This window comes from Cryptomeria japonica, chromosome 6, assembly GCF_030272615.1.
Source record: "Cryptomeria japonica chromosome 6, Sugi_1.0, whole genome shotgun sequence".
Lineage (NCBI taxonomy): Eukaryota > Viridiplantae > Streptophyta > Pinopsida > Cupressales > Cupressaceae > Cryptomeria > Cryptomeria japonica.
In genome coordinates, this window is record NC_081410.1 from 392373502 (window position 1) to 392391492 (window position 17991).

Genomic DNA, 17991 nt, shown 5'->3' on the forward strand with positions numbered 1-17991 from the left:
CATCAAATGTGGGAACATTGAACTTGGATTGAGTTATGGAAGCCAATTGGTGTTGTAAGCATGTAATAATTTGAGCTAGGTTATTGATAGTTTCTTCAATGGAAGGATTGAAATTGGACTTATTAGATTATGATGGAAGAGTAAAATTGTTGTAAATGTGTGGAGGTTGAGAATAAGGAGGGGGGACACTATGGTATACTGGTATAGGAAAAGGTTGTGAAACAAATGGAAGACTCACGAAAGGAGGTATGCAATAATATTGATTAATAGGGTTACCCCTATGACTAACATGTGTAGGATTAACATTTTGTGTGGAAGTAGTTATGATAGAAGATGTGAATGTAGAAACACTAGGCAAGTGTGTAGGCATAGGAATTAAATGATTAACTTGGCCAGGAGATTGAGAGTAATAAAGGACTTAGGCATAAACCTAATTTGTAAAATCAACAAGGTAAATCTCCGCCAAAGAAATTCCTCCATAAAATCCAAAGGGTGAAGTGTAGATCATGGGGAAAGGTTGGCCACATGCTAAGGAACATCAAAATCAATGCTCAAGGCTCCACAAGCTATGAAAGGGATCTGGTAGATCACCAATGCAAATAGGTCCAGACAACTGGTAACAAAAAACTGTCTCAAAAACCGTTAGCGATAACTTGCCGAAAAATGATCCAAATGCTCCACGTTTTGGGAATAAGGAAGATGATCAAGTATTCAAGAAAAATATAACTCCACAAGTTCTGGTGAGCCAAATCTAGGACACATAGAAAGAAATGTTGAAACTGCAAACAAAAGCCAAAACATAAAGGAAATATTTTTGGATGATGCAAGATTGATATGAACTGCAGATGCTCCTACATCAAGCATCTGGGGTTATTGAAAAAAGTGAGTCTCTCACTTTGCTGGGGTCAGAGGAAAACCAAGGCGGTCTACCTGTACCCGAGAAATCCAAGGTGAATCTTCAACTGGTTTGTCCCTCCACTTCACAAGATACTCCTTATACTAACTACTCCGGGTACTACACCCAATACTATGGTAAAAAATGTCTTCAATCTGATCTGATTCCTTCTGGGCCAACTGTTTCTCCAAGTCTGCAATACTATCCTCACTGAATTCAAGTTCATGATATTGATGAAGTTCTGCAATGTTAAACACAAGTGAAATACTCAGACTATCTGGTAACTCCACTTCATATGCATTCTCAGAATTGAATTTTCTCAAAATCCTACAAGGTCCAAACTTTCTCATATGCAACTTTTTATAAGTTCCAACCGGGAATCTTTATTTTCTTAGATACACCATCACTTCATCACCAACTTCAAATTCCTTATGTCTCCTCTTCTCATCTTCTTTCTCCTTATACTTGTTGTTCATGTCGTCCAGATGTTGCTTAACTTGAATATGTAAGTCCTTCATGTTATCTACAAATTCTTCTGCTTTTGAACTTCTCTGGTCTTCACTGCTAATATCTCTTAATTTTGATATACCTCTAGGGTGTGCTCTAGTAACTATCTCAAATGGTATTCTTTCGGTACTCTTGTTTACTAAATTATTGTAGGCAAACTCTACTTGTGCAAGAATCAAATCCCAACTTCCTGTTTTATCTCCAACTAAAAATCTCAACAAATTTCCCAAGCTCTGATTAACTACTTATGTATGTCCATCAGTCCGTGGATGAAAAGTAGAACTGGACTTGAAATATGTCTTCATCTTATTTCAAAGTGTTCTCCAAAAATAGCCAACAAACTTAGTGTCTTTGTCTAAAACTATGCTCTTAGGTAATCCATGCAATCTCACTACTTCCTTGAAAAATAGGTCTGCTACATATAATGCATCTGATGTCTTCTTACAAGATATTAAATGAGCCGTCTTCAAGAATCTATCCACTATCAAAAATATAGAATCATTCCCTCTTTTTGTTTTAGGCAATCCAAGTATGAAATCCATGCATATATCCTCCCAAGGTCTTACTGATACTATCAAAGGTTTATACAATTTCACATTCTGACTACTGCCCTTTGCAACTTGAAAAACCTACAACTTTGCACACATTTCCTAACATCCTTATGAATTTTGGGCCAAAAGTAATGCTCACTCACCAATGCTACTGTTTTGTCAATACCAAAATATCCGTCTAACCCTCCACTATGTTTCTCCTTTATCAGGTTTTCCCTCATAGAACTCTTAGGTATGCAGAATTTTATTCCTTTGAATAACATCCCATCCTGAATGAAGTAATCCAACCACTTGCTTCTATCTACCGTAACCGGTTCTCTACATGAACTCCAAGGTTTTGCAAAATCTGGGTCGTCATCATAAAATGTGTTCAGTTCCTCAAATACTAATACTGTCACTCCCATCTCTATTAGGAAATTCCTTCTCCCAACTAGTGCATCAACAACTTTGTTAGATTTCCCACTTCTATGCTTCAACACAAAGGCGTAACTCTGCAAATATTCTACCCATCTCATTTGTCTATAATTCAACTTACTCTGACTGTTCAAATACTGCAAAGCTCAATGATCCGTATACAATACAAACTCCTTAGGCAACAAGTGATGTCTCCACTTCTTCAAGGCTTGAACTATGGCATAAAATTCTTCATCATAGATTGAATATCTTCTCTGAGCATCATGCATTTTCTCACTGAAATAAGCTACTGCTCTCCCTTCCTGACTCAAGATTGCTCCTATTATTGTTCCACTTGCATCACGATCCACTTGAAATACTTTATTAAAATCTGCTAAAGCTAACATAGGCTACTGAGTCACTTTCTGTTTCAACAGTTCAAAACTTTTGTTTGCTCTGGTGGTCCACTTGAATTCATTCCGATCTCCCCCAATGGTCTTAGTGATAGGTTACAAACTAAATTGAAATTTTTGATGAACTTCCGGTAGAAATTATCCAATCCATGAAATGATCTTACCTCTCCAATGCTTTCTGGTGTAGGCCACTCAACAATTTCTTTTACTTTCTTAGGTTCCATCTTCAAACAATCCTCAAATATCACAAATCCCAAATAGACTAATTCTTCCTTCATGAAAGTACACTTGCTAAGATTTATCAACAACTTTTCTTCCCTCAACCTCAACAAAACTTGTCTCAAATGCAACAAATTCTTCTCTTTTGTCTTACTAAAATTCATAATGTCATCCAAATATACAATAACAAACTTACCCAATAATTTCTTCAATACCTCATTCATCAGCCTGATGAAGTACACAGTGCATTAGTTAACCCAAAAGGCATCACCATACATTCATACAGTCCTTCATTTGTCTTGAATGTTGTCTTCCACTCATCTCCTTCTCTGATCCTAATCTGATGATATCCACTCTTCAAGTATATATTTGTAAAGTATTTAGCTCCACTCTAACAATCCATTATGTCATCCATCCTAGGCAAAGGAAACTGATATTTCACTGTGATCTTGTTTATTGCTATGGAATCGGTGCACATCCTCCACTCTCCATCCTTCTTAGGTGCTAATACTGCTGGTACTACACAAGGGCTTAAACTTTCTTTGATCAAACCTTTCTTCAATAGCTCCTGCACTTGTATATTCAACACTTCATTCTCTACCTATGTCATCCAATGTGTAGCTTTGTTAGGCAAACTAGCTCCGGGAAGCAGGTCCATGCAATGACTAATACTTCTCACAAGTGGCAATCCATCAAGCACATTATTTTAAATGATGTCATCATATTTTGTCAGCAAATATTTTATCTCTTCCCGTTTTTCTTCTTCATTCTTTGGATTCTCAGTCTTCTTAGGGTCTAAGGCAAAACACACATTCTCAGGTCTCAATCCATCCAGGAATTTCCTTCCATCCACCCAACAGATTATAGCATTCGTACATACTTCACTCTTCAAAGGTTCCTCCAAGGGAAACAAGGTTTGCTTCATCCCATTGGCCACAATAGTGTATTTATTTTTCCTCCCATCATGTATTGCTTGTCTATCAAACTGCTAAGGTATACCCAACAAAAGATGACAAATATCCATAGGCATATTATCACACAAGACTTCATCATGATAATTCCCAATTTTCAATTTCACCAAACATTTCTCACTTACTAACAACTTATGTTCAGCCTGAATCCATGCTATCTGATAAGGCTTAGGGTATTTCAATCTGTCCAAATTCAACTTATTCACCATCTCTTTTGAAACAAGATTATATGAACTATCACTATCAATAACAAATTTATAGCACTTACTGGATACCTTACATCTTGTCTTGAACAAATTCATCCTCTGCAATGACTCTTTATCTCTCCCGATATGACACAAAGCTCTCCTCATCATCAGTAGTTCTCCATCTTCCGGTTTATTATTTGATCCGGTGAGGCTTCCTTCCACCACTATTGTTCTTCCGGTATTCTTTGTATTCTTAAACTTGAAAGTGTGATGTCCTTCTCCTCCACACTTATAGAAAGTTCCTCTAAACACTCTCTTGTCTTGTCTTCTATCATCTTTTCCAAAATTCTCATTTCGGTAGCCATCCTGTTCTCTCCTCTGGTAGAAGTTTCTATCATCTTTTTGGTATTAATTACCTTCTTTGATCACTTCCTTATCCTTATTCTGATCCATACAAGTTCCTCTACCCCCAGTATATCCTCTTCCTCATTGAAATCTTCCTCCAAAAAACCTTCCACCTCTACCTCTTTGCCTCCGCTCATGTCTTTTGTTTAGCTTCTCTTATGTCGTTAGGGCATACTAGTAAGCCTCTTCAACACTATGTAATTTGATCAAACTGAGGTCATCTTATATAGACACCTGAAATCCATTCAAATATCTTGCAACTTGTTGAACTTCATCATCAACATATCTGTATCTGATATTGAGCTTGTAAAATGCTTCGATGTATTCCTTCACACTAGATTCCTTATGTCTCAAATTCTGCAACTTTTGGAATAGATTCACTTGATAATCAACTAGCATTGATTTTGATTTCAACTTAGCAACCATCCAATCCCATGTCTTGATATTCTCTTTACCTCTTCTCTATCTATCAACCTACAAATGCTCCCGACAAAGAGATGCACAAGCTTTCAACTGGGTACATGCATATTTCACCAACCTTTCTTCTACAGTGTTTTCAAAATCAAAATATTTCTCCATCTCCAAGATCCAATTCATCAGTTTATCTGAATCCAACTTTCCGTCATATTCCAGTGGGGTAAAATAAGGTTTAGTATTTTCCCTACTCAAAACCATCAAATTTTTTTCCTCACCTAGATCAATCGCCTACAGGTTTACTTGTTCTATCGGGGCTTCTTCTCCTTCATCTTCACTTACATCTTCAATGTGTTGGGCTCTTCTTTGTGCTATCTCCATTGCTTCCAACTGAGATGCTATTCCTCACAACATTTCCATCACAATAGGGTCTACATTCCCATGTGCTCCACCATTCCTAGTTCCTCTTCACACCATCTTTATGCTAGTCCTCTCCAGCTATAGGTCAAATCCACAGTCTGCCACCCTACAACAAAATTCTCAGGACAACACAATCTCTGGAACGAAAGCTCACTTTGATACCACTTAAAGCAGTCACAGACTAGGACAGACCTAAAAGAGATCAATCCAGACCGATCAAGAAGAGTAAACACAACAGAAACATAGGAACATGATGGAGGCAATGCAAAACAGATTGAATTATATCATGAAAATTGATTACAACCAACCAATAACAACCAAGTTATAGAAATCGGTTCAATACCTGCTAAAACATGCTCAGAATACAAAATAGATCACAATCGGGACCTCAAATCTTAATATATATCTTCTATGCTTAGTTTAACTTCTTAATTACATTATAATGCTCTATTACAATGATTTATACAATCCAAGGGGATCCGATTAGACCAAAAAGGGATCAAAACCCGAAGAGCAAGACCTAACATATAAAACCAACAAGGTTGGCCTCCACCAAAGAAATTCCTTTGGAAAATCTAAAGGGTGAAGTATAGATCACGAGGAAAGGTCATCCACACACTAAGGAACATCAAAATCAATGCTCAAGGCTCCACAAGCTATGAAAGGGATCCGGTAAATCACCAATGCAAGTAGGTCTAGGCAACCAGTAACAAAAAACTGTCTCAGAAACTGGTAGCGATAACTTGCCGGAAAATGATCCAAATGCTCCACATTTTGGGAATAAGGAAGATGATCAAGTCTTCAAGAAAAATCAAACTCCACAGGTTCTGGTGAGCCAAATCCGGGACACATGGAAAGAAATGTTGAAACTGCAAATTAAAGGCAAAATAGAAAGGAAATATTTTTGGTTGATGCAAGATTGCTATGAACCGGGAATGCTCCTGCATCACTTTTCAATCCTTCAATCAAAGGGATTTCCTCATTATCTAGGTATTGTTGACCCATCCATTGTTGAATATTTTCAAACTCGTTATCAATCTTCTCCAATTGGTCTTTAGTAACCCTAGTTAGTGATTCATCCTCATCATGAGAAATATGAGGTGAATGGGGATATGTGATGTCATTTGTTGGTTTAGAGGAAACACCAACATTCACATGGAATAAGTTATCCGACAAAGGCTCCACAACCTTAATGTTTAAACCTTGGGAAGCCCTAAGTCTATAACTTCTTCACAATAAAATATTGTATGTAGGACTAAGGGTAACAAATCTCATGCACAAGGGAGGAAAATTGAAGAAAAATATTGAAAACTATGATTAAACAATTCAATTTCCTTGTAAAATGATTGATTAATTAATAAATTAAAAAATATGAATTATGATATTGAATATTAGATGCATCTAAATCTAAACATAACATGTCATGGAAATCAGTTATGAGAAATATAATTGAAAAATTATGCAACCCACAAGTCAATTTTAGAAGAACAAATTAGGGTTTTTATAAATTTAACCTCTAAATTTATGTAATCCAATTGTAAGTATGATCTATGAGTGAAAATAACAATCTTTAAGTGCATCCAGATCAGATATGAGATAATAAATCAGAAATAAGTATGAAGCAAGTGGGATTCACCAAAATGTAATGGTTGGTAACAGTTAGGGTTTCCCCAATTAAGATAATAAAACAACGAATCCTACCTAAGGAACATATACATTAAAAGAGGCGCGAATCCAATATATCTAACCACAATTCAATTAGGAAAAGGGCTGAAATTTTAATTTTGAATTGTAGGATTTAGGATGAAACAATGGATAATTGAGATGAAATAGTAATAACATACTGCTACAAAAATCAAACAAAGATGCAAATAGGGATCTAAGAAGAAGAAGAGAATTAGAACCTCTTCCTGAAAGTTCATGCTGATTTTTTGGGACTAGGAAGGTGGGTTGCCCTGGTATTTTAATTTTGAGGTAGGCAAGTATGATATGTTTTGAATCAAGGAGATGCCTTGGATTCACTATCAGAAGCTTGAGCATAATTTTTGAGACCGATTAGGTGTGTCACCTTGGTCCTCCACTTTTCGCTCCATCAAAATCTAAACCTGTTCGTCATCGTAAACTCTGTCAAAATCTCTGATTATAGCTCCCGAGTCAATTCCCTATACACAAAAAGAGAGGAAAAGGTTGGAAATAAGGGCCTTGGTTTAGGAAATAACCTTAAAATTGAAATGATAATTGTAATGGAAATTGCAATAAGATGCTTTTGTTTTGAGGGAAAGGCTAGATCTAAAATTGAATGTTTGTAATTAAGATGCATACCTTTATGAAGCTTGTTTGAATTCTTGCATGAAAAGGAAGGTATCATGATACTAAACCTACACTTTAATGCATATAATGTAGTAATGTAGTAATAATCAGTATGGATGGAAATGTTGTTAGATCTAGAGGTTGCCATGATAATAATGTTTCCACTAATATACTTAACTCATGAAGGTAGCATGGTTATATTTTATGGATTATGGATGGAAAGGGATGAAATAACATCATCTTAATAGATGAGAATGCATGTGATGTTATAATCCCCTTCTAGTGAATTTAATATTATGGTCATTTTCATGCATGTGGGTATGCCTAGCTATAGGGTGAAAATGTCCTAATTGTACTAATCAGGAGGTGGTTATTTAATGTTACTCTATTATTAATGAAATTTATTATTGACTATTATATCTTTCTAGCCATTTTTGTTGTATGATATCCTTTGGGAAATGAATTATGATCTAGGGTAATGACCTCTATGTCTATTTTCCTGATTATTTTCTTGTGTATTTATGTTGTCTTATGTGGCATGTTGCCTATTAGAGGTAGGCATAATCAGTTGATTTAATGAAGGTTACTTATGTTTAATGGATATATGTTCTAGGATATGTCTATGTGGTGATGATTTATGTTTTTAAGGATCTATTGGAAATATTAGGGTTTAATGCTTAGGATAACTTGATGTTCTTATGTTTATGATGTTACATGTTATGATGCTTTATGATGATATCAGGGTTTCATGGTTATAGTTCTTGATGACTATATGTTAGATTATGTATTGTGTTTATGTTATACTACCATATGTTCAAATAATTTTAGATAAGGAATGCTTATAGCTACTAATTCTATTTGCTAGATGTATATATGGGTGTATATATGGCGTAGGTGTTTTGGGCTTTATTTTGATGTAGGTACCAGGCATCGACTCCACCTGGCTTCACAAGTTTGAGTGTGCCTAACAATACTGAATTATGGTAATGGAGATATCATGTAGGCCCAAGTTGACTTAACTCTAACCATTGTCTCATACTAGGAAAATCATCCTTGGTCTTTGTATCATCATAAATTGTCATTGGGCTAATTTACATCTCATGTTTGTACCCCTACTTTAGCGTGTCCTATCCTCATCACCTGTCTAGGTCCATTTTGTGCTTATTCTCCAGTTCTAATGCCATGCACACCCACTGATGGATTCCCTAGTGGGGTACCCTTCTCCCTGGGGCTTCATGTTGGTCCCTTTTTGAGAAAGACCATGTTGCCTAGCACCATTGTCCCTCTTAGTGGGACCCAATTTTGAGTTAGGGCAAGGATCCAATCTCTTTGGTCGGAATTCATCTCAATGGCTCTGCATGACCATTAGAGGTTAGACTAATTGATAAATGACCTAGATGCCCCTATATAGGGACATTTGGTCTACCTAATTTCATCTATCAATTCTAAGACTTCAAGCAATCGATTCCTAGCATCCTTGCATCCATGAAGAATTCATCATCAAGCATTTTAAAACATCTTCAAGGCTACATATTCTTCATTCAACCATTATGGAGAAAAATTACATCATTAATACACAAGAATGTGTCTGTGATTAGGGTTTTGTCATGTTCATGCCATTTCATACAACATATGTGATTACATTCAATAAGAAAAGGATCATCATCAACAATTGCAGATGTGAGGTATATATTTCCAACATTTATTTTAGTATTTGCATTATTCCATTCAAGGTTAATTCCTAAACTAGGGTTTGAATTAGGCAAATCTTTATTCCCAACAATTTTCTCCTATTCATTGTGTGAAAGAATAGGTACAAAGCTATCTCTCAGAGGATTGACATAATTCACAAAGATGAATAGATTCACCTTTTGACAAGAACTTCAGAGGACCATGGCGACCACCACCACGGTCCCAAAAATTTAGGTTGAATTTCAAGGAGCATATCTGAATCACATTCCTTTGGCCAAATCCAACCTTGTGGCTCTGTATTTATCCTAATTTCAACAAACTCAAATCAATTCAATTCTAAGGAGGAAAGAGCCCCTTTCAAGAGGCCTAGAATTTGATTATAATCTTAATCCTAGAGAGGTTAGATCTGTTAAATTCCTCTCCTCCTTAATGTAATGGTTAACTAAGCCAAATTAGTAGTTTTACTACATTTAATGGTGAAACCCTAATTTTCACCATCACAGTTTTGCTATCACCTATTCAAATTGCCCTATAGGCCACGTTCATGTCCGTGTGTCAGTCACTTTGAGTATGTGGTGAATGTGTCTTGGTATTGTCTTTAGTTTCATGCATTATATTATGAGTTGATTATGGTTATTCTGAGTGTATTTATAAATATTAATTTAATTATTTATATTTTTGTTTGTTTAATAAAAGTGGCAAAGCTACTGAAAATTTAATTAATAATAAAATAAGAAATACAAAGTAAACTCAATCCTGCGAGTGCAGGAGAGACCAAAACCAGTCAAAGTACAATATCCATAACTGAACTAAAACTTAATCCCAAATTAGCAGGAGAGACCAAAAACCAAACTAAGTATAGAACTGCAAAATAAAAAGCCCATGAAGAGGCACAAAATTGGGGCATACAATGTACAAACTATAACTATAGAAAAAATGCCAATTACAAACCCATTCAGTTTACCCAATCACTGGTTCTGACTTCAAGTGGAGAAAAAGTATTAGCAATATCACCACCCTCCACCTCATCATGTTGACCATTGTCCAATGCCGAGGAACCGCTTGCAAGGGTTCCACAATACTAGGGCTACTCTTAACCACAACCATGATCTCCAAAAGGGAATGAATGCCAACGAAAATATCTAAAGAACTGACCAATATGTAGGGAAGAACATGATCAATCAAAGTTTCAAAATCCAATAGGGTAGCATCATATTTATCTCCAATAAGACCACCCTTGGCTATAGACAGTAATTGTCCAAACCAACCATTAGCAAGTAGCTTAGAAAGAGATAAGAAGCCACCATAAGGAAACATGTCATAATAAAAATAGTAAGAAGACAAAGCATAATCCACATCATCAGAAGAATAGAGGGAGGAAAGGAGAAATGTATCTGATAAAGCCCGCACCAAAGAAGAATCCAAAAGAAGATCCTTACACATAGTAAGAAAGCAAGAAGCAACTTCAGATAAAAATAAATTTGAATTTTCCACCAACCAAATCTTACCCACCACCTTTTGAATAACATAAGCAACATCCAAAGTAAGAAAATGAAATAACCTACCAAGCTTCTCATCATTGAAAGCATGAGAGTCCTGAAAATCCCATAATTTAGAAGGCAAAGAAACTCTATACCAGCCACAATCAACTTTCGTCGACATGAATACAACAAAGTTGTTTAATAAAGAATGTTTCTACCAATAGTCAATGCAAAAAAATGTCAATTGATCATAAGAAAATCATGCGCGGAAGAGAAAGGACTTCCACCCTCAACATTCGTTTAATCATTAATAAATAAGAACAATATCGAGATGAAAAAAAATCAAATGAAAACATTATTCAATAAATGCAAAAGGTACATTATCAAGTACATACATTTAAACTCAAGAGATATGCCAACCCAACTTATATCACAATGTGATCATTTAAGGATCATGGAAGCAAAAAAATAATTACCATAGATATATAATAATAATAATGTGAAACTACCAGGAAAAAAAGGCCATAACATAAAACTCAATATCAATCACAAACCAAAGTCCATGATTGACCTTAAGAGTGATGCTGCCAACTTTTCTTCAAGATCCAAAGATAAGTAATACTTAATTAGAAGTCATAGGTGGCAATGAAGAAGCAACCAACACTTGATATCCCAAATTATCATCAATCGCCTTACTGGCAAAATTATCTACAACAGAGTCAGATTCCCGATAACAATGAGTGGCATGAAACAATTGAAAATGATTAAGAAGTTGCAAGATGTTATCAAGAAGATATTGCAAATGCCAACAATGTGATTTCTTATTGAGTAAGGAATGATAAACTAGCATAGAGTCACCCTCGATCATAATGTTATCCAATTTCAAAGAGATGGCTAACTCAAGACCAAGACTTAAATCCTCCAACTCAACCTTGTTATTAGTCCTAGGTGAGACCATCTTACATGAGGCTAACATAATTTGAGCCAAAGAATTAGTCAAAACAACTCCAATACCAGGCACTCCAGGATTACCCCTAGATGCACTATCATAATTAAGCTTAAAATTTCTAATAGGAGGGGGAAACCACTTAGCTTGAGCCCTCAAAGACTTGCTTGACACAACATTAACTGACCTTAACTAAGGAAAATGATGGATCAAAGGCCATTTGGATATAATTTTATCATCCCAAAAAGACAAAGAATTTAGAGACACCGAGTTCTTAAACAAATGACTTCTAACCACTTCAGACATGGACCTTTCAATTTACCAATAAGCTCTTTGACAGAGGAGAATTTCTGTTGGAAGATTTGAGAGTTCCTTTCGAACCACAAATTCCAAATAAAAAAAGATAGGCTTACCTCCCAAAAACAATCCAACATGGAATCAAGAAATAACGAAGGCCAATTCAAAAAATGAGATTGCAAAGAAGTACAAATCAAAGACGACCTTTGTAACATTCCAAAATGCCAGTACCAACAATCCATAGCAAATAGATAGTGAAGGAAAAGATGATACAAAGATTCCATAAAGAAACCACAAAACACATAGGGGAAGGCAATTGTGATGCCCAATCTATCCAAATAGGAGCCAGTCAATACTCTATCTTGGTATTCCAACCAAGCAAAGGTCCTTGCCTTAGGAAGGCAAGCAACTCCCCAAAACAACTTAATAGGGATTTTAGACAGAGTAGAGGTTTTTAATAGAGAAGCATAGCCCTCCTTGACCGAATAACCACCATTTTTAGACCTAACCCAAATTAACTCATCATCTCTATTAGAAAGGACAACCACCCTCCTGTGAATCTCCAAATAATACACATCCTTAACATTTTGAGGAAAGGGGGGTGAGCCAATCGATTTCAATGATATATTAGAAACATGACTAGAGGTATCTATTGTAAAATAATCAACAACAAAATACCCCTCTTTCAAACTCTCCAACGAACCCTCCCAATTCCTAATCCACATCATTGGAGAACACCCATTCCAAGAATCATCCCAAAACTTTGCTTTATGCCCATTATGAATTATCCAAGAGAAGTGGGGTAGAACCACCTCTCAACAAGATGAGAAAAAATTCCATATCTTGGAACCCTGGGGAAGAGATGAAGTAGTGAATATCCTCTCTCTTGCCTCCCCATTCAAATACTTTTCCATCATTAGCTTTGCCCAACTAGAATTAGGGTTTTGATATAACTTCCAAAAAGGTTTTCTCCCAAATCCTTACTTAGAAAATCCAGATCTCTAATGCCCGCTCTTCCAAAAAGTTTTGGAAGACAAACCTTTTTCCAATCTTAGACTTCAAAAATTGAAGTATTTTAGCTAACTGATACATTCTAGAACCCAATACGGATGGAATAGACTCCCACCTTATTTTAAGCAAAGGAATGAAAGAAGCATCCTGAAACAACAAAGCCTCAAACCTGAAAGGAGTCTTCATAGGAGCTCTATCCTCTAAAATTGTAAGTTGAATAGGGAAGTGATATGACCCCCGATTAGGAAGAATAGAAGTGAAAATGTCTAAGTTCCTTGACAGTCGGCTATCCAAGAGTAGAAACCTATATAATCTCTCAACAATTTGATGAAATCATAACCTCTTATTAGTCCAAGTGAAGGACCCTCGCTTTTGAACATAGTTAATGAGACAATTATAGTGTACAAAATAACTAAAATCTTCAATCACCATTTTGGGATGAATTATGCCTCCCATTTTTTTAGATGCATTTAAAATTGCATTAAAATCACCCCCAAAAATTTTCCATTCATTTTGTAAAGGACAAGAAACCAGAGACAAATGGTCCCACAACCTTCTTTTATTAGAGGAACTAACAGGTCCATACACATTAAAAACCTAAAAAATTACAATTCGAGACCCTACTATTGGCAAGCACTAGCATCCAATTAGTAGAAAAAGAAATCAAACTAACATCAACACACCTATCAATGCAAATAATTTCCAAGCCCCTAGATGCACCTTCTGAGGGCAAGGAGAAAAACCTCCATATCCTCCAAGACCCAAACAACACATCAGAGGCTCCTCAAGACAACTTAGTTTACTGAATCAATGCAATATCGAAACCCATTACATCTAATTGATGCTTGATTAAACATCTTTTGTTAGGGGAATTTAAGCCCCTAACATTCCACGACATGACCTTCATTTCTCCTGAGGAGAGGTCTCACCTCCCCTCTCTACCAGATTTTTGTTTACGGATAAAGTACTCCCTGTAGTAAACTCAACCTACAAATTGTGCTTTGAAGAAATAGACCTAGTTATAGGAGGACTAAACTTAACCTTTTTCTTATTCTTTATTGAGCCCCTCAAAGAGAATAAAGTGGTTTAGGTACCGGCTGCAATTTCTTGTTGGGTGATAAACGGCTTAGGTTTTCTTCTTCTCTTTGAAGGAGAAAGAAAAGGAGAAGTTGGAGACAAAGGGGACTGCAAGATAGGACAAGCATTCCCAACATCAACAGAACCTGACACATTCTTCTTCAGAGATAGAACAACGAAAGGATATTTGGAGGGCTAAATGTCCATACCATAATTGACCCCTACATCAACCTGCTTGAAAGAGTGTATTACCTTCTTTGAGAAATCATCAACCCTATTCTCCTTAAAACCTCCTATGTAATTTGTTTAACCTAAGAGATCAACTAAAAATCCCCATTCTCCTCTGAACTACCCTTCTTGGGAGACATATAATGCACTACATCTAAAGCAGGATCATAACTCTTCTTAACATTAAGACATGCTTCCCAAGGTACATCATGCTTTGAAGAATGCAAAAAATGAGGAAACAAATGCATCTCTAATCGGAAGAAGCTCTTCAGTATTGAGAGTAGACACCACTAGGGGTGTCTATAAACAAATTGGAGGGGGCTCAACATTTGATTTAGATCTCGCTTCAAAGGGATTGCCTTCTGAATTAGAGAGGGAGGAATATCCTTGACAACAAAAGCATTTTGCTGTGAATGAAGAGGCATCTTTTGCATGCAAAGATCCTGATTTGATCGCGAAGAAAGGGAAACCTTATTTTTAAAATAATAAATCAAATCCGCATCAAGAGCAATTTCGGTTTTCTTGAAAGAAGCCAAATCCTTAACAAGAGATTGATGACAAGGCTCATTCTTAGAGCTAATATTAAAAGATTGCAACAAAACTTTCCCCAATTCAACTAAGATGCAAATCTTAACTAGAAAATCCCCATCCACAAAAAAACCATCTGACATTAAATAAGAGCTAAGAGAATTTCCTAAAACCTGAAGAATATCTAGATCCAAAAATTAAAAGGGTTGATTGGGAAGGGAGAACCACATTGGCATTTTTTTCCAGCAAATTATTAGAAGGGGAAAAAATGTACACCATGGAAAAACAAACACCACATCGCGTGTAAACTAATAAAAGGAATGCTTTAATACCCTAGATTTAGCCTCCTTAGAATCAAAGACAAGCACAAAAGTGTTGGAAGATAGCACCTAACAAAATGGAGCACCAATCTAGTTTGATCTAATCCGTAGGTGAAGTTGAGACAAGGAAATAGACTCTCCCCAAATTTGAAAAATGATCGCATATATTTGTAGATCTTGAGCCTTGCGGCCAAGCTCATCTCCCTCTACATTAATCAATGAAACCAAAATCCAAAGATGAGATGGGGCCCCTTTCTCAAATTCATTATGAGGCTGATTAGGGTTAGAGGAAATTTCCTCATCATCTTTGGGATTCTCCTTTTCAGAATGTGAATTAGGGTTAATAGGATTACCCTCTCTTCCATTGGAGTCTAGATTTTTCCCCAACCTCCCATTCCCAGTAAAATGGGATCTCTTAATCTTTGAAGTACGCCTCTACCACGCCTCTTATTTCTTTTAGGAAAAATTGAAGGCCCGTGAAAGCCTTGAAAAAAGTTGACTGAGGGCCATTAAAATCACGATCTTGTCGCCATGAAGAGACAACCTCTGGAGCTTGATCCACCCAACACCTATTAATTAAAACCCACTGAGGAATGTGATCAATACCAAATGGATTGACAAGTGGGGGAGGGTCTACCATAGTGATATCCCCGCACCTATCATTATTTCTGTGAAGACCACCAAAATTCTCCATCTGTAATTATTTATATTATTATTGATGTTATTTTTATTTAACTAATTAATATCTCACTTATATTAATATTAAATTATTATTTCCACTATGCCATTTAAGAGATATTTTATGTGTGTTCCATCTAGTGGGGAATATTAAATAATAATAAATATTATATTCTTATTTGCACATCTATGTTGTGTAGTGTCCCTCCTTGACACACTTTTATTTTATGCATTGGTAGACATTTATGGACTTGTTTAGATTCATTTATGATAATCTTAGTAGATGCTTATGGTTTTGTTTATGTTTTGATAATAGACATATCATGTTAATAGATGATACATTATATTTTATGTGGATGGTGATATATTCAGGACTATGTTAATAAAATTGGAGGGAGGTGTGGGTCTAAGAAAAATGGACTTGCACAATTTGGCTCTATGAGCTAAATTAGCATGGAAAATGTATACTCAACCTCACAAATCCTGGTGTAAGATAATGGCTGCTAAGTATTTGGATTCATATGAAGCAGAACGGATTATTACAGTGGCTAATTCGATTAAGGGATCTCCAATTTGGAAAGATATTTGGGAAAGCAAAAGTATAATAACAGAGCATCTGACATGGAAGATTGGTAATGGAGGAAAGGCTAAATTTTGGAGAGATTCATGGAATGGTGATATTTCTTTAGCTGAAGAAATAGACGAAACGGTATGGGTTAATGAAGTGAAAGCAGTGGTTGGTCTGTATGTGGCTGATTATATTATGGATGGGTAGATGGAGTCAAAGTGGATTGAATGGAAATCAGTTGGAGAATGGAAGATGGAGAGGAATTTGGAGCTAAAGGACATTCTAAACAGGAAAAAAAAAATCATCTATCAAAATGAAATGGACCAGTTATTATGGAGTGCTTCTAAGACTGGAAAATATAAGGTTAATTTGGGATACGAGATCCTTAGGTGCAGAAATCAGAATGTGGAGTGGCCCTTGGTGTTGTGTTGGCATAAATTGGTATTGCCCAAGGCAGGGGCATTCCTTTGGACAGCTTTGCACGGTCTCATCCTGATAGGGGATAGGTTGAAAATAATTGGAATTGCAGGTCCGAGTGTATGCATTCTATGTATGGAAAATGAAGAGACAATGGATCATCTCTTATATTGGTGCTCGTATTCTAAAAAAGTTTGGGATTGGCTATTGGGAAATTTGCAGCTTGGATCGGTGAGAAGTCAAACATTATAACATTTTTTATTAGTGTGGCCTTCCAATTTTAAAAAATCAAAATGGAGCATTCTGTGGGTGGTGAGTCCAGCTCTACTTGTTTGGCATATATGGAAGGAGAGAAATAGAAGAGTTTTTAATGAGGAATCTCTATCCATTGATACTCTAATTCCTAAAATTAAAGGAGCCATAGAAGAAGTCATCAATGTGAAAGTAGTGGGAAGAAAGTATTATTCTTATTCTTCATGGGACACAGAGATGGAAAGACATTGGAACTTAACAAAGATTAGTGGTTACAAGCTAATGGACAAGAAGCAGAATAGAGCTAGCGTAGTTTGGTCTTCTCCAAAAAGAGGAACCATAAAGGTTAACTTCGACGGAGCTAGCCGTGGTAATCCTGGAAAACCAGGTTATGGTGCCATTATGAGGGACGAATTTGGCAACTTTGTTGGGGAAAAGTACGGTCCTTTAGGAATCAATACAAACAACATGACATAAATGGCAGGGTTGTTAGCTGGGCTAGAATGGTGTGTGGCCCATGGCTTCCAGGACATAGAAATAGAGGGAGAATCAAAAATTATTTTGAATGGGATAGCCAAACAAAAATTTGAAAATTGGAAATTGGAGGCGGCTCGTCCCAACATCCAAAGAGTATGCGATAGCTTAAACAGTTTCACACTTAAACACATATACTGAGAGGGCAACATAGCGGTGGACTGGCTGGCAAACAGAGGAATCGACTGTGTTGGTCCACATCAGATGGCTAAAAAGGAGGAGCTTCTAGATGGATTGTCCTCGATCCTTGCTGTAGACAAAGATAGAATTCCAAAA